Source organism: Manis pentadactyla, chromosome 4 (assembly GCF_030020395.1).
Source record: "Manis pentadactyla isolate mManPen7 chromosome 4, mManPen7.hap1, whole genome shotgun sequence".
Classification (NCBI taxonomy): Eukaryota; Metazoa; Chordata; class Mammalia; order Pholidota; family Manidae; genus Manis; species Manis pentadactyla.
In genome coordinates, this window is record NC_080022.1 from 59,010,491 (window position 1) to 59,029,723 (window position 19,233).

General features: G+C 36.8%; 1 protein-coding gene across 5 annotated transcripts in view; it reads right to left on the minus strand.

Annotated features, from left to right (window-relative positions):
• PTGER3 (prostaglandin E receptor 3) overlaps positions 1-19,233 on the minus strand; it is a 169,673-nt gene that overhangs the window by 47,461 nt on the left and 102,979 nt on the right. The gene's annotated exons all lie outside the window — the stretch shown is intronic.

Sequence of the window (19,233 nt, forward strand, 5' to 3'; positions counted from 1 at the left end):
TAGATGTACATACAAAGCCAGGGATTGAGATTATTCTTGGTTAAGAAAGCTTTTTTCAACAATCCTAGTCAAGAGAAGAAGCCCTATACATGGACAAACAATTACATAGGCACAGAACAAATGTTGCCTGTCTCTTAAAAGAAGTATCAATTTAGTTCTCTCAGAGATCTAAAATATGGACAATACTATCCCTTCATATAGATATTTTAAGATAAATGAAATAACTTGTGAAAGAACACAGCATATCCTATAAACAAACTATCTGTTAGTTCTGTTCTCCCTTCTGGGATGGGATCCTGAATTTGGCAACTGTTGTTCATATTTATTTTGACCATTAAACGTGACCATTAAAAACAAAACAAAACAAAATGAACAAAATAGCAGAAGATTCATAGACACTGAGAAGTGACTGGTGGTTACATGGGGGAATGGTTGGGGTAGGTGGGGAGGGTGAGGGGGATAAAGGAGCACAAAAATTCTCAATCATAATATAAGTTGTTCACAGGGATGGAAGTGCTGCATGGAGACTATAGCCAATAATTCTGTAACATCTCCCTATGTTGACAGATAGTAACTGCACTAGTGGGGGTGAGACTTTAATAATACGGGCAACTGTTGAACCACAGTGTATCATGAGTTATGTGTGTACGTTGGTGCTCATTATGTTGCCTGTCCTCAAAGCACTGCTTCTTTGCTACCAAATCTGGGTCATCATTTGTTTCATCTGGTTTCTTGCTAACATCAAATCTCTGTGCTGTCCTAAGTAACAGGATCTGCCTAGTCATAAGTCCAAGTTATTGTCCAAATGTCTGGATTCTTCCTCTGTGAAGTAAATATTTGGACAGGGAAGGATATCACGGCAGGAAGTTTCTGGGTCTCTGATGAACATGTCTCTGCCTGTCAAACAGGATGTTCATTAACATAGGACCACATAGGACCTGGTACACCTTGTTTCCAAGTGTGGAGAGAGCAAGCAAGCCATGAGGCTAGAACTCCCACATGGCAAGCTTACACCCAGTGTTCCTGTTGTGCCTGTAAGCTGCAAGTTGCTCTCGGGCAGAATATTTTCTACCTGGAATATGGGCTGTTTTTGCCCATGAGGTTTAGCTCATTTCAGGGTGTCAGTAAAATGTCTGGTGTTAGAAATACCTACTGATTTTTCATGTATGGGAGAAATACATGACCAATTACATCATGTGTCTGCTGTCATGCAAAGGTGTAGTCAGCAGCGATTCTAAGATATAAGGGCAATATTTAAATAAGCTTGTTCGTGCTAGAAAGCCTACTGTACGTGTGGGTTAACCATGTTAGTACTACCACCTCATTGCCTTTGGTGTCCTCCATCAGCTTTGCTGAGGTGCAGAAACTATTCAAATCTACACTTTTAATGCCCTGTAAGTCTACCCTCTTCCATAATGCCTTGCAGTGATGACACCCTGAGAAAGCTTTGTAAGCAAAGGCATTATTTTCCTATCTCTACCAGAGTCATCTTGAGCTATTCCAAATAAATTCAGAAGAAATGATGTGTTTGCTATGTAAATACATGTTCAGAAAATATAAAAAAAACAAGACAAAAAAGTCCAGCTGATCTCCAGCTCCTGGGCCTGGCCAACAGGAGTGTTTCCGTCTCCTGCTGTGCTGATCTTCTGGAGTCACCACTGTTGTGGCAGCGTGGAAATGTGGCTAATAACACAGTGCATGGACTAAAAACATTGTCTGCCTCATAGGGTAACTCTGAAGATTAAATAAATCAGACAGGAATTAATGTAGTTATTGTCACATACAAAACTATTGGCACATATTAGCACGTTTTTTGAGTTTTAACCTATAATATATCTTTAATGAATTTTCAAGTAAAGTACATGCCTTTTTAACTGCTAATATATTACATTTTGGACAGTTGACTCTTCTGTAATATGACGAGCCCATTGCCAGCTGCATCCCTGAAAGTTTTACATGTGCACCAAGAGAATATATAATACTATTGATAGAATTGCCCATATTAGCTAAACTTGGAAAGAATCCAAATATCCATTAACAAGAGAGTAGATAAATAATTTTTAGTGTATTTGCACAATGAAATATTCTTCCTCAGTAAAAATTAATGAACTACAACTTCATGCAATGCTGTCAATGAATCTTTAAAATAGTAATACTTAAAAAGACCAAATACAGTATGATACCATTTTTTAAAAGTTGAAGAACAAAATAGACAATATTCTACTTCTAAATAAATACATATGTTGTAAACCCATGAAAAAGTAAGCAAATTATGAAAAATAAAATTCAGCTTGGGTGGGGGTAAGTCAGCAGAAGCAGGAAGAGGGGGGAGCTGAAAGTGAAGGTAGGAGGACAATTCTGATGATGTTCTAGGATGTAAGTGAATAGTGAGGTCACAGGCATTTCATTCCATTATTATACTCTGCAAGCTGTATATATGTCACATTATTTAGTATCAAATATTGCATAATACAAAAGAGTCAATATAGGTAGAAATCTTAGTATTTTCTTCCTGAACCTCAATGTACCCCCTGGCGCTACACAGAGACAACTAAATTAAGTAATGGGAGTCATGGATATATTTCTACTGGAGTAGTGAAATGCTCATGTTCCTGTTTTAAAAACTATATAGTTTTATCAACATTGTAGAGGATAGACAATCCATGTGAGAGATCTTGAGGTTCTGACCCAATACAATGGCTTTTGTAATGAATTACATGGAGTGGGCTTGAGCTATTTAAAAAGTAGAACTAACAGGAATTGGTCATAAGTGAAGGAGATAACAGTCATTTATGATAACTATTAGTTTCTTAGATTGAACAACCAATGTCATTAACCAAGCCAGGGAATCCAGTAAAAGAAGCATAATCACAGAGTAATATGAAAGGATCATGTTATATACCTGAGAGTTTGAAGCATCTACGAAAGTGTGAGGTTGTCCAGCAGTGGTTAGAAATGCTTTCTGAAGCCCCAAGAGAATGGTGGGCTCTGAGAATAAAGACCCACACATCACCAACATGCCAGTAATTAAGACCACAGAAGTAGATATGATTGTTTAAGAAAGAGCATGTCAAGTGAAAAGATGGAAAGAGCCACACTGGATTCATAGAGGTCATCCACCATGGATGAGGCTGAGGAGAAATTCTCAGGGGTGTAGGAAAGAAACAGTTAAGTGTGAAAAAACAGTGACTAATGGTGTCAAGTGCCTCCAGACAAGTCAGATGAAATAGAAATTGTAACTGAAACACAGAGAGGTTATGTAAAATTCAAGCCTGTAAAACAGATGTCTTAACTCCTTTGTGGTGCCCTACCCACTAATCTAATCGTGGGTCTGTTATTTCATCCTAGGAATTTACAGGGACAGTATATTTGTTTAAATATACATAATGACAGCCTAAGAACTAGGAAGTGTTAATTCTAAAATTTGATGTAAACAAAATTCCTGCTAATTGCTTTGAATTGAGAAAGTCCTTAGGCCACAAATTTTGCAGAGCTCCATTCCTCAGAGACACTGCAAGCTAGAGTTTTGTACACTGGCCCTGTACATATAATACTCTGTTCTGTTGTGAAAAACATATGACTCCTTTGGTATTTTTAATGACTAATCCAAAGTTATGAACTAAACTAGTGATAAAGACTAATAGACACAGCTACACCTTGATTCCTCACTTGCCGTGTGAAATTCATTCTCAGAGGTGTTTTCCTCATTTACCTTCAAACTGTAAAAGCTATGTAGTTTTTGTCTATCATCCTGTTGTCATCTCTAGATCTCTAGATGTGGGCTTATAAAAAAGCAACTTGAAACTTGGCAAGGTTAAAAAAAGGGGTTATTTTCTTGAAGGACTTCTTTTTTATAGCAAACAAAATACCTTAAAATAATGAGGCCAGGTACAGGTTTCTGACAAAATATGATTTAATCTTTGGGCTAGCTTTTATAGTTGACCTTGCAATTGAAGTACATTTATGTAAAATATCAGCTGTGTAGATGGGGAGAATAGGAAAATAAAGTAATTAAAAATAAAATGGGGAATAACTGGAAAAAACCTAGTAAAATATTGACCAAATGACTTTGTTTTTGGCCACCCTGATTAATCAAATACTTTGTGACACACATCACTCTGCATGGAATGACATTGCTTTCACCGTAAACCAGGTTTCTATGGGCAGTTTTTATGTCAGAATGGTGCACTGGGGAACATAATCCTTTGCCAAATTCCCAGAAGTTCAAAAGAAAGGGCTCTTATCTCTGCTGCTCCTTAAGTTACTGGTAAGTCGATGGAGAAATAAACAATACTTTCAACTTGCAATTTTATCTCCAATGGTTTATTTGATCTTCAAAAATTCCAGTAGAAAGGGAAGGATAAAAAGTACTTGCAATAATGTTTCTACCAGTGGGGGGAGATGAGTACATTAAATGAGTAAGTGAAATATGGGGAATATGCTAATGTTCCAAGAACAAAGGAACGGAACTCTTCTGAGCAACTCAAGGTGGAGGAAACCATTCCTGAACTCAAGAAATATAAAATCTCTTATCAGTTTAAAAAATGCTTCCACCTATATAGCCTTGTTTCATGTCTTTTGATTTCCAGACCTAAATTATGTTTACAGCTAAAGCAGAAGTTAACAGTTCTGAACCAACTGCTATTTCATGTTTCAAAAGTATTTTAAGTAATACCAATAGACTTTGGCTTCATGTCTCCCAAACTTGACTGCATACATTCTCAGCAAAGCTGGCTGGGAGTAGAAAGAGAGGTGGCGGACGCTGGGGCAGAGCCGACCAGCCTGCAGAGTGCTGACACGACTGCCCTGTGGCAGGTTCAGGCTCTGAGCTAACTGTCCTGCCTCAAGTGATCCCTCTTGCTTAGTACAAGGCCTTTCACAATCTGGCCTTTATCTGACTTATAGCTTCTTCTACTTCGTGTCTTCACTATAACTCACATTTCCACTCTCAGCTCATCCCCACTCCCCGATCTCGCTCCCCATCTCCTTGCACTGTACTCCAGACACTCTCTTTGTATTCCTTGAGGAAATTTAGTTTCCTTCATTCTTCACCTAGAATGCTTCTGTGCCCCCAGTCTCCAGGGCAGCCTGCTGAAGTCCTATTCTTCTTCAAGACTTAGCTCAAATGTCTTCTCTAGGAAGACTTTCCAGATTCCTCTTCTATACACACACACACAGTTGTTGACCTAGAGTAGATTCAGGGATTTCCTCAGTAACCATTTTATATTCATTGTATTGTATTACATTATTGTATTTTATGTTGTTTTATTATTATATATAACATTGTTAATATTTTAATATTATAAATCTACTATATTGTAGTTATTTGCTTGCATGTGTCTTTCTTCCATGGCTAGAGCATGAGCTCCTGAAAGGCAGAGCTGTATCTTCTCTATAACCCAAATACTTGCCATAGTGCCTGCTGCTTAGTAGTGGTTCAATAAATGCTTGATGGATGAGTGAATGAACTTAGTCTCAACCTTCAAGAAACATATTATTTCCTATATCTCAATGAAGCCTTGCAGATCCATCTAAAATAGGGAAAATTCTGTCTTCTCTGAGTTCTAGTAACACTTTATTCCTTGCTTGTGGCTGTTATCACTTTCCTGGAATTTAATTGAATTATCCCTATCTTCTTTAACAAAAAAAGATCATGCCTTCTTCTGTCATCTTTCCCCCATGCAGTATCGTGCTTTGAACAACATTCTCCTTGCTATTTGCTGAAATAAAATTTTATATTTGCAGTGTTTTCCCAAATACTCATCATGAAACAATGCAATGGTTTTTTGCAAGGCAGAGATTATCTCAGATTAATTTTTCTTTGTGTGGGCCCAGCACATAACAGGTGCCAAATAAACAGGTGCTGGGAACATGAAGGGAGAAAATGTCTACTTAAGAAGTAAAGATCCTTTGCTTGTTCATCTGCGGGCAAAAAATGTCCCTGAGCAAATACTGAGAGTAGAACAGTTCTAATCACCCAGTTTTCATGACTAGACTTCATAGACTTTTTCTTTCAGTGCTTAGGTATCCTTGGAATTAATGATTTCAGAAGGGATTAGTAGCAGTTTTTAAACTCAGAATTATTATTTTATTTTATTTTTTTCCTTTTTAACTCAAATTAACTTTTTCATTCACTGTCATATCCACCTAAACAATGACAATACTGAAAACAGTTGGAAATAGGTGAAGCAGTCTCTTTCATGGTAGTTGATTGAGAAGTTCAAGTATACCCTAAGCATATGTTAATAACCACATTCAAGAATAAGATGGTTCCAATTACTAAGAATAAAATCTTAAAGGTCTCATTGCTCTCACAATGATAATATGAGCCCAATTTATTGAGAACTTTTACATACCCGTCTTGTGGCAATCTCTTCACAAGTATTCTCATTTGGCTCTCTACAATCCTGTAGACCAAGCACCATTACACCCTCTCTGCAGAGGAGAAAACTGAGGCTCATATATGTTCATCAATTTACCCAATGTCATGTAGCTTTACTGCCTTATCACAGGATGTAATTCAATTCTGATTGAAAATCAGGGTGGAAAGAATCCTTACAGATTTTCTTTCAGAAACTTAATGTGTCTAGTAAGTGACCTATGTAGGTCTCTGTGACTTAAGAACAGATTTCATTATTCTACATCATCAGAAGGACAGATAAAAATTAGAAAACTTAATTCTTAATGATCTGGAAAGGGGGACATGTTAGATTACACACCTGGTCCACAAGGCAAAATGATCTCAACCAACAAATTCACCTAAGACTTTTACCAGTCAGCCAACAAAATTGGCCAGTTGAATTCTAGTCCTTGTTTTTCTTTTACAGCCATGTGTCTGTGAGCATGAGTACACACACGAGTAATACATGTCACTGTGAAGATGTTGCACCATAAATAAAACACATATATCAAAGTGACTGGCTCCACTTCAGGAATTCAGCCACTTCTGCTGAGGAAGCTTAGTTTGGCAAAGTTAAGTTTCCTTCAATCTACTACATCCTCTGACTCTGTAGCTTCACATGAACTTCATTTGTGCTTGGGAAACTCAGTCTCTCTCTGCTTGGTTCTCATATCAGCAAAAGTGGCCTGCCCATCACCAGCATAGCTTTAAAAATATTGACTATAAAAATACTCATGGATTGATTATAAGGAAAATTAGATGTCTCCATAGGTATGTGGACGAATCTTGCTTTCCAGAGAATTTGCTTACATCAATGTATAGATATAAGGGAAGAGTTATAGTTATATGATTGATCATTTGAATCATGAAAAGCATTCTTTCTCAAACACTCTCCAGAACTCCCTTCCTGACAGAAGCAGCCATAACAGCATAAACAACAAAACTTCCATAAGAAACAGTTGGTCAAGCTTATTACAAGCCATTACATCTGCTGTCAAAATGACTACTTCCTCAAATTGACCTCCTCTGACCTAGCAGCTCTAAACTTCCTCTTCTTGGCTCTTTAAGATGCATTTGATCACCAGATCTAAACATAACCATCTTGTACAAAATATCACTGAGGTTACACGTGGTTTATATTTTAAACCAGAGATGGAAGGAAAGACTATGTCCATTGTTAGCCTGCCTAGCTCCTAAAGTCATGCATAAGAAAACATCTAGTGGATTTGAGGAAAGAATCAAATCTTTGGAAGGAAGCACATTAAAGGCAGAAATGGTTAATACGAGGCCCTGGAAGCTAATTTGAGAAATTTCTCACTGTACGTGACAACAGGGATGCTTTTCTTATATGTATTTATAACACACAAACAAATCTAAATATACATTAAAACTTCTAATTTTCTTCTAGGTAGTCTAATTTAGACTAAGTGAGGATATGTCATTTCTTTTTGCCTACTCTTTCTGCTCAGTTCTCATTATAAACATAAACAACAATAAATATGCCATTCTGTTATCTGGCATGTTCTTTGTCTAAATTAATAGAACCTGAAATTTTGCTTCAATAGGAAGGTCCACCTAGTTTGACCTAGTTGATTTTCCAATATTGTTTGTCAGAATTCAGTAGGGAAGTGCTATTTATAGCACATTGTTTTTTTTTGTTGTTTGTCTTGGTTTGGTTTTATTGTGTGTGCTTTTTCATGACAACAATATTTTATAAAGAATTGGGACTCTTTCGAAAATACTTCCAGTGAGGCATTGTGTTTGTACTAAGGATACCAATATAAATATGACCTGCTTCTTCCTTTTAGCAGTTCAAAATATACATACACATACACTTTTAATGGTATTGATAAGCTCAGTGATGCTTGGGAGCAAAGAGATGGTGTGGAGAATGCTAACTCCCAAGAAATCCAAAGACTCTACAGAGGAAGGGGAAATAGAATGAGGTCTTAGAGTTTGGAAGGTAATGTAGGAAAAGGGAATAACATGAAGTCACAAAGACACCTGGTCTTCTCAAGGGGAAGCGAAAAGTTCAGCGTGGTTGGGATTAAGACGTGAAAGCATCAATTTTTGAAGAACAGACTATTGACTTTGTAGGAGTATAAAAGACTAAACAAAAGACTTATAAATGGTAGAGATCAATATTGATTCAAATCACACGTGAGGACATCATCAAAAATCATGTGAGATACAAGGTATGTTTCAGAGGATACCTGAACTCTAGATAAATGTTCTCAAAGTGGGGTCCCTGGACAAGCATCATTCACATCTCTTGAGAACTCATTAGAAATTCAAATTCTTGGGCCCCATCCTGCAACCTAGGGTGAAGCCAAGTAGTCTGTGTTTTTGCAAGCCCTCCAGTGATTCTGGTTGCTTACTACAAATCACTGATGTAGAAGAAGGAAGTATGTATTCCAAGTGCAAGGAATAGCACAAGAAAAGGTGTAGAAGTTGGAGTGAGGCTGGTGGAGTCTAGAAAACAGGCACACAAATGTTTCATTCTTTTCCGATTTTGTCTATTAATTCATTATTTAATCAAAAACATTAACAAATAAAGGTTACCAACTCTAGGTCACATTTCTATACTAGGAATTTGATTCTGCAGTATGATTCCAGAATTCAACATATCTAAAGTCTGGTTACTGCATATAGTGGAAGAAAAATTGTCAGATTGAGAATCTGAGAGAGAAATTTTAAATTGCAATGGCCTGCAAAATAGAAATGCTTTTGTAGATTCTTCAATTGGATAGCAACATAAATAAGACAGAATTTGGGGAAGCTGGAACTGACAACAATGTAACAAAAGAGAACAGGTTGGTTAGATTCTTTTTAGGTGTTCTTGCTATAAAGCCATGCTCTTTTGTATAAGACCATTATTTGAAAGGATCAGGAAAGACCCCACCTCCCAAATATATGCCTATGCCAAGCAGAATCCTTAAAGTTCTTCCACTGCAGAGTCATTCTTTGGGCTTTTTTTTTTCCATCAGTCCTGTGGGAGAATAAATACTATATCAGTTTAAAATCTAGGGAAGGAATAAATTGACACCTGATTGAAAGCAATGTCTTAGTAGAAGGGGAATGGGAAAGAATTAAAAAAAAAGAAGGGGAAATTCCTGCCCAAGGTAGATTTTTCCCACTTTGCACATTTAATAGGGCTTATTTGGCCCAAAACAAGGTGGGTGCCATTTAAAACATAAGGAAATTAGGATTAGAGACTGCAATTGATCTCAGTGGAAAACAGAGAAATATTATTATTATAAACATGGTGAGTTTTGGGTAAGGAGATATAACAGGTGAAAATCACTTGTGGCAGTTGGAAATTCAGAAGTACAATTGTATAAGCTGACATAGCTTGTATTTAGTGTCACTAATGATGTCTATAGCTCAGTGTTTTTGATAGAACACGTAACATTTCTTAATGCACTATTTAATGAACATCACTTGCTTTGTGTGAAATACATTTTACGGTCCCTAACTAACATTAACCAACTAACACTGAATTAAGTTAGCACTTATAATGCAACATGGATCTTCTCTCACCATAACAGAGTTATTAAGCAATAGAACACAACAAATAAAAGTGCTATGCCTAATGGCCATACCCTGAGTCCTTTATTGCCTGTGGGTTTAGGACAGTGTGATTTGTGTCATTACAGCTCAGACAATCTCAGACTAAGTCATTAGAGAGCAGAAATCACAGGCTGTGCTTTAATACCACTCACTTTCAGATGCACACAGCAAGCCTGAATTAAAACAACTCTTTCTTATGTGAGACACAGCTTCTCTGCATCATTGCACATTTTTCTGTTCTTGCTACTTAGGAGGACACTACTGTTGTTTGCCCAGCTGCTGGCACTGAAAAGAACACAAGGAAGACTTTCTCTTTTTTTCCCTCCATTTTCTCAGACCTCCTAGGTCAGATTTTCCACTTGCTTGATCCTTCCAGCAATTTTCTAAAGTCACACTATTTAATACAAGATAAAAAAACTAAATTTAATGATCACCATCTAGTATGTTCCAGTTATTATTGCAGGCAGTTTCCTTATGTTACATGATTTAATTCCTGGCAATAATTAAACAGGTGTTATTTCTCTCTCTATTTTTCCATATGAAAAAATGAGATTTAGTAACCTGTCCAAGGTCACTGCTAGTGGGTTAAAAGATTTGGGGCAAAATGTGTGGAGCAGGGGTATTTCCTAGGAGCTGGTTTTGGACCAGGGAAAAACAAAATAAAAGCAAGTTGTCCCTTGACCCTGAGATTTTGATGACCATCCCTTTTTATCTCATCTTCAAAGACTTTTCCAGCCAACATCAATAAATCAAGGCTCCACATTAAGAGTCATCCTAAATTCCAGATTTGAAGGCAGCATGTCTTCAACGCTCACTGATCATTATGTTCAGAAACTCTTACCCTAAGCTCTTGGTGTTTTACTTCCTGTTGTCTCCTAGATTCCCGTGTGCCCACTTTAGTGTCAGATTGCAGCCCACCTTCTTCAGGCATTGCCCTAACCAAACTTTAGTCCATATCCATTCTCTGCACTAGCAAATTGTGCATATAGTCTGTATCTGTACTAAGTTTGTCTCAACTAGATGATAACAAGAGTTATTAAGTTGCTAATAGTTATGGGACCTAATACAGTAACCTAAAAAAAGGCTAATTCAATGGAAACTTGGTAATGCATCTCAATCTGTGAGTCTGTTGACATGAGACTTAGCAGACTGCTTAGCTAATATAGAGAAGGCATAGTAATGAGATGTCAATGAATATTCCTTTCTAAATACTATATTATAAGGCAAATTTTATACATATACAATACATGTATTTTAAATATTCACTTTTTTATTTTCAAGTTGTTCAACTTTTATAAATCAGAATATATTCATATAGAGGGGTTTCTTTATTAGAGTTTCTTAGAGAGGATTCTCTTATGAACATTAGATTTGAGAATCATTCAAAATTATTTAGTGTGTATGTTTGTGTTTGAATTTTTTCCATTAAGTTCATTAATATTCTCAAAAAGGTCTACAAATCCATGTCCAACCCACCAAAAAAAAAAAAAAAGTCAAAATATGGAGAGCTGTAAGCCTAGAGTAATGTTAAAGTGAACATAGTCTCCCAAGTTTAAATGCTTCCTTTTGTTAGGAATTAAGCAGCATTTCCTCCTCTGAAAATGGTTCTTTTCTCCCAACCCTATCCCACTCATGGGCTTCCCTAGGTGTTTTCACTACCTTTTTCTGGCTTTATCTATTTTTACATATATCTGTTTGTTGGTTACAGTTAAGATTATATTCCTCATTTTGTGTGTTGCGGCTGTATATTTTAACATAGTATGTTCTATATACTTACAAACCATGTTCATCTACTTCCACAAAGAATTTTAAATAGCGTACATGAAAACATGTACACAGGTAGCCAAAATAAAGAATAAATAGTATTGACAACCAAGTAGAGATAAAAGAATAAAATCCCTTAGGAGCCAGAGAGAAGATGCACAACTATTAGTTCTGATGCTTAGTTACCAAGGCAAAACAGAAACACAAATGGTTATGTAGCTTTCCACATTTGATAATAAAAAGTAAACCTATTTTTCAGAAGAGAAAAATGTTTTGGATGCTGATTTCCACAAAGAATATTTCCAAGGCTTCCTGCACGTTGTTCACAGACATTCCAGATCTTCATCAGCCTCTCATCTCTTCTACCCTCTCCTCTTTTCCACACTATCAACATTCCCATCGGGTTGCAAACATCATCAGTGTTCAGAACCGTATTTCCCTCCCATAGGTTCATGGACACCAGTTCATGGATGATCAACTCATGTTAATGATCAAGGCTTTTTGGCCACCCTTCTTTGATGGATAAAGAGACATTTAATATAAGAATGTGGCCTAGGCAAGATGAGTTTTGGAAATGTTACTAGTTATACCATACCATTTCACTTTTTTCTTTTGATTATTACTCATCATAAGCATCCTTTAGGCAACTGGGAAGTAACAGGTCAATATTGAGCTCTCTGGAGACTTCCTAAAATGTAACATTTAGGTATGTTGATTAAGAAGAGATTTACCAAAACATTTGGATGTCAGAGAATCATTTGGGAGTTGGCATTCTGCTATGAAACATAAGAAAAATGACTAGTATTTTCATCCTGATGAAAAACCAGCCAGTATTTGCTCAAAATAGGGCGTCCAAGAATTTACAATCTCTGTGTTTTCATGTGCCTGTTCAGTGCATGTACATCATCCCTCGGCCAACTACTCTAAGACAGTGGATGGGGTTGGCAAAAATTCTAAAGCTCTCCCTCCAAAGATGTTCTGTCCAAATACCCTATGAATGTGATAAGATCCCAGGATTATGTTTTATGGTGCAGTTGATCATAAAATAGGGGGATTATCCAGGTGGGCCTCATCTAATAACATCAGCCTTTAAAAGCAGAAAATTCTCTCTTCTGGTGGCAGAATTCAGAGACGTTGGAAGTGTGAAAAAGATTCAGTGGGCTGTAGCTGGTTTGAAGATGAAAGGGGTTATGTGAGAAGAAATTGTGGGGTGGGGTCTTCAGGAGCTAGGAGACAACCCAGCTGACAGTCAGCAAAGAAATAAGACCCCCATCCTATAACCACAGGAAATGAGTTCTGCAAATAACTGAAATGAACTTGGCAAAGGACCTTGCAGGTGAGAATGCAGTCAACTGACATCTTGATTTTACCCTTGTGAGGCCCTGAGACAAGAATCCAGTCATTTCTTCCTGGACTTCCAATCTTCAGAAATGTTAGATACCAAATGTGAAACTCCTAACTTTGTGGTTAATTTGTTACACAGCAATAAAAATATAATAGTTCAAAGCTTGTGACTACTTTCATTGAACTCTAATGTCTCTGAACTCTATTTAAAGTCCATGTATTCTTAAGTCATTTAAAAGTGATAACTTGGATTGAAAGAAAGAGGGATTAGAAGAGACTGGGAAGCCAGATATTTATTTTTTCACATCAATTTTAAATGTTTTAAGAATTAAACCAGTTTCCTCCCCTCCTACCAGAGGTATGTGTGTTTCCTCACCTTTTACCAGAGCTGTATAACTAATTGATTAATTAATTTCTTTACTTTTATCAAAATTAATGATTCTGTAATGGCAAAATTTTAAGTAGCATTTAAAAATTGATAAAGGAATTTTTTTCTGGAAGGAGATGATGTTTGTGGTCAAAGGTCAAATTTATACACCTGTCACTTCTATGTAAGGAAGATCTCATTGTTATCCATTCTTTCTATCAATCAATATAAAATGAGTGCCTACTTTATTTCAGAGGCTGTGCTGGACACTGGGGAGATATAGGGTTAAAAAAAAAAGAAGAGTCTCAGCCCTCCAGGAGGACATCAAAGAGTTTACAAACACAAAGAAAGAGAGATAAACTAGTTACTGAAATGTGATGTGATAAGAGAAATGTTCGGATGAGAATAGAGTCCTGAAGGAATACACAGGGATAATGTAAAATCTAACCATAGGTAGTCAATAAAAGATTTCACAGGAAAGTAAAATCAAAGCTAAGTCCTGATAGAGAGCATGAGATTAGGCAATGAATGGCAGGAGAGGATTGGGGTTTGAGGTGGGGCCAACCCTCAAAAAGTCCAAGATGCCAAAAAGGGAGTCTGGACTTAAAGATAGAACAGAACAGAGGTATAAAGGGTCCTGATTATTTAGGACCATCTATGTATGTGGTATTAACTTTGGAATTCATTCTGGGAGAAATGAGAAAATTTGACACTTCTAATCAGCGAAGTGCTAAGGTTATATATATATATATATTTTTTTTTTTTTCAGATACCATTTTTTTTATTTTGGTATCATTAATCTACAATTACATGAGGAACATTATGTTTACTAGGCTCCTCCCTTCACCAAGTCCCCCCAACAAACCCCATTACAGTCACTGTCCATTAGCGTAATAAGATGCTTTAGAATCACTACTTGTCTTCTCTGTGTTGCACAGCCCTCTCTGTGCCTCCCCCCACATTATACATGCTAATCATAAGGCGCCCTTTCTTTTTCCGCTAAGGTTATATTTATGTTTCAGAAATATCTCTCTGGCTGCAGCGTGGAGAATCGATGAGGAGGAAGGTCACTTGGGCTGCACAGTGAGTAGATGGTGGTGGGGGATGCTGAGGGTAGGGTGGGAGAAACAAGGCTGGGGGCAGTAAGAAGCATTAGAGTAAACCATAAGATTAAGACATATGAACAAATTAGCTACAATGGGGAAAGAGAGAATGAACAGATTTGAGGGTGTTAAAGAGATGCAGAATTGGCCAGTGTGGATATAATTCCAGGCTTTGGGAAGCAGTAATGAGTGGGGTTAAGTCACACATCATGTCCGGTTAGCCACTGGATACAAAGGTGAAAACTCTGAATAGGAGAGACTTGTGTGCCAGCATGAGGATGTGAATTTAAGTCACAGAATCTACAAAGTGTATGCTGTGTAAAAGGGATTAGTTAAATCTCTGGGGTGCATCAAAAAGAATAGTTAGGTGAAGAGGATCCTACAAATGTGGTTGTACCTGAGATTGCCTATTAGACATCATCAGTCTAATTTGAAGTTGGGCACCCCAAGAAAAAATCTTATTAGATAGCTTGGTGCCTATCTATGTTCATTAAAGGAATCCATGATTCTTTTTTATTATTTTACATGGTAATTAAATATAAAACATGAAAATGAAAGGCACTTTTAAAGTCATAAAAGTTGATCATCAATTATTATAGTTATACATTTTTTAAAGCAATGGGCTAGTTTTGCTTTCAAATATATTTCATTTTTATTTAATTCCAAAGAAAAGGAAGCTAGTTCTATAATTTCATTCCCACCAAACTGGGTAAGAGTTAGCTCTAATTCTAAGTATTAGTCTTTAACTTTGAAATGAAAGATTACACTTTGGAGCCTAACTCAAATTCTGTAACTAAAAGACTGCAGTCTAGATTACCGATATCTATCTTGAAATACTATGTACACCCTTCCTCTTTAAAAAAAACATGGGGGTAGGAACATAGTGTATTTTAGCAAAAGACTTCTTTAAAACACTTTGCGATACAGAAATCAGAGTTTGGAAGAGGAAGAAAAGCTAATGCATGAAATATAAGAGCTAGTGCACAAACATCACACTTGGGGTGAGCACCAAGTTAGACAGGGCAAAAATCAAATCACTCTAGAGTTTTTTGGTACAATTAATACAAATATAGTTTGTAAGTGACCCTTACTAAAATTATGATAATGATTTTCAAAATTTACCCTAACATTCCTAACTGAAATGAGACATCAGTATTTGGGGAAGTATTCCTTGATGGAGCCATATTTTTAAAATATTTTGCATTTTGATTTCTGAATTTGGTAACATCAACTACAGAAATTTCAAGCATTCTCTAACATCTGGATATTATTTAGATGTTTACTTGGCATTTTTTAACAATCACCTAATAGAATCTTTCACGGGGGACTTTGATTCATGTTTCTAACTCAGTGGTCACATTACAATCTTTAATCTAGTAATAATTACATTGAACCTGTCCTTAAGTGGACAGGCTAATGAAAATATTAATATAAATGATTCAGGTTTTCCGGAAAGGAGCTGATTATTTGCCAGGAAGACAGATGCAAGAATAAAACTGGCCACCTCTTATTTTGTCAATATACTTGATGGATACTTGCAAGGGCATAGGATTACTATTTAAATGTGGACTTCATTGATTGCACATTTATAACAATAATATTTATGTATAAAGACTTGTCAAGTTCAGAAAACTCATAATGATTTTCTGTTTTACAATGATTATCCTCTTAGAGTATTCAAATCTCTACTCTGGCAAAAAATTTTGTTTTCTTTTTACCATTAAATACTTAAAAGAAAGCTCAACCACTGCTTTCATAATTTGGCATTATTTAAACTCTCCTTTTTAGTTAAAACCCTTTTTTTTTTGGTTTAAAAATGGGAATTGGGAATCAGCATTCTTATGTCATTACATCAGTCTGTGACTACAATGGATGATTTCATCTACATGTGATTCCAGCTACCTCTTACCACTACTGTATTAACTATAAAATCTATTTTTTAAGCTTCATAGTCTTTCCTGAAAATATAATGCTGTGTATAACTCACTGGATAGTGCCATTTGTATATCCTACATAAGTCTCAAACTCAGTATATTTCAAATTGAGCCTTTCCTCATTTAATGTTACCAAAATCTCATCATTCACCCAAAGCAAGAAATCATGAGATACGACAATTTTCCTCTTTCTCTCTCCTCACAAGAAATCAGACAGAAATCAGGATGAGTCTATTTCTGTAATACCACTGGGATCTGTTCCATCTTCTGCACTCCTGAGAGCACTGCCTTAAATCAAAAGCACTTGCCAGAATTACCAAAACAGCCTCCTTAGTATCATATCTTTGCTTCTAATATAGTACCACAAATCCTTTCTTTATGGTGTCACCAGCATTACAATTTTAAATTAAGATTTATTCATAGCATTCCTGCTAAAAAACCCTGAAAGTCACGTTCTCTTTCTTAGTATAAAAAATAAAATTCCTTAGTAAGTCTTAGAAGGCTGATGGAAACAGCTCCTATGTACCAAATACTTTCCTTGTTAGAATTATTATATAAAGCCAACCCCCCTATGGTATTACAGCCTCCATAACTCAGCAACCAGACAAGGTCATATTACTCATTCTTAACAAAAGCACAACAGCAGATATGAAGCGTGCTATTCAGACTTTACAAAGTTCAGACTTTACAGAGGAAGTGCTGGCCCTAGCAATCCAGCCTTGACTACACAGATGAGAGTCTTAGACTGAAAGGAATCAGTCCCTGAATCATGTGTGGAACAGATCTCCTAGTGGATCTGTAACACCCACCCTGGGCTGTTATTTGAGAGAGAAATAAACTTTTGTTGTGTTTGAGCTACAACATTTTGAGGTACATTTGTTACCATAGTTTAGCCCACCCCAAGATGAAAACTTATAACTCAATCCCTAATTATCTCTCCACTTTATCTTTTACCAATTTCTAACTTTTCAGTATGTATCCTAAGTTTCAGCCATACCAAACTACTTAAATTCCATAGATAAGTCATGCTCACTCTTGCTTTTGTGCCTGCAGGGTTACACCTTCTCCTGCCTTATTCTTTAAGACTGGCTGGGCTTCACTTCTCTGGAACATTTTCTTTCTCTTCGTTATGTGTTGAACTGTGTCCTCCCTCCCCCAAATTCATATATTGAAGCCCTAAACACCAGTACCTCAGAACATGACTATATTTGGGAATAGGGACTTTAAAGAAGTAGTTAAAGTTACATTAGGTCTTTATGGAGGGTCTTAATCCAGTCTCACTGGTGTATTTATAAGAAGAGGAAATTTGGGCACACAGAAAGACACCAGGGATAGGCTCACACAGGAAAAGACCATGTGAGGACGCAGCTAGAAGGTGGCCATCTGCAAGCCAAGGAGAGAAGCCACAGGAGAAACCAAACTTGCTGACATCTTGATCCTGGACTTCCAACTTCCAAAACTGTGAGAAAATTAATTTCTGCTATTTAAGGGACCCACTCTGGTATTTTGTCCTGGCAGCCCTAGTCAAACTAGTCGACCCTCTTTGAAGCAGAAAACTTGCTCCTCTGCATTCCATAGCATTCTGAGATGCCCCCTTTAGCACTGATCACAGCTATTTTTCAATCACAGGTGTACTTGTCTGTCTCCCTAACTAATCTGTGAATCTCTGAGGGAAGTAATTCTGTCATTCTTCTATTTCATTTAATCCCTGATGGTACATTGGAAATGAATGGGAAGTGAGTAAATGTTCTTTTAGAATGGATTAACTTTTTTCTCTACAACTTGCAGCTCACCAGTAAGTAAGTAGTTGTTTAAGTTTTCCCTTATTGGCTAACTTCCTGACATATTTGGCCAGGGTGCCAAACATGTAGTGTTGAGTTTGACATTGGATTTTATTCCTGGAAGCTCTGCTTTGCCATTTTTTTATATTGTGTGGCATCACTTAAAGATGAGGTTTCTGTACCTTTGCATATTTGCTAAGGTCCAGAAGATGAAGATGCATTTTAGAGCAAGAACAAAGTCTTCCTTCAGTTAATCTGGTGGGGCTCCTTTGGGGATTTGATCCACTTTGCAATAGCCTCCTTTTCTCAATAACTATCTACTTATGCAGGGGTGTGTTTATCCCAGCCTGTAAGCCACACTTGCTTGGACCAGAATGGTCATTAGATCCAAGTTTGACTAGTAAGAATCTATTTTACAAATTTTGAATTGAGAATGAGAGAAAGTAATCTCAGTTCGAGCAGTTAAAATTGAGAGATATAAACTCCAGCATTGTGAGACAGTTGTGAGTTTTGAGGAAACAGAGACAATTGCCTGAGGAGTGAGACAAATCCCCAATACTGAAGATGTGAAGAGAAAACCAAAGACTAACATGTGGCTACAAGAACTGAGTGACAGAGAGAGGTTGGGTGAGGGGGCAGCTGTAATGCCAATTATTTTCATTTCATCCTGTCAGTTCCTTGTAAAGGTCCTATTGCACTCCGGGGTCTTGGATACCGTGAAATTCTTATAACAAATTCCATTTTGGTTTAAGCTAATTTGAAATCAATTTCTGTTATTTGCAGTAAAAGGGGTCCTTGTTGGAATTAATTGAACAGTATAGCTGACATGTATAATTTTTGATCAATTCATTCTCCTTTGATTCTGGTAATTATACTTTGGTCATCCTTTTTGGAGTCCCTTTCCCTTATTCCAGTCCATGATGAAGTTCATTAGGGCCAACCCTGGGCCGTAGTAATTGGTTCAAGAAGG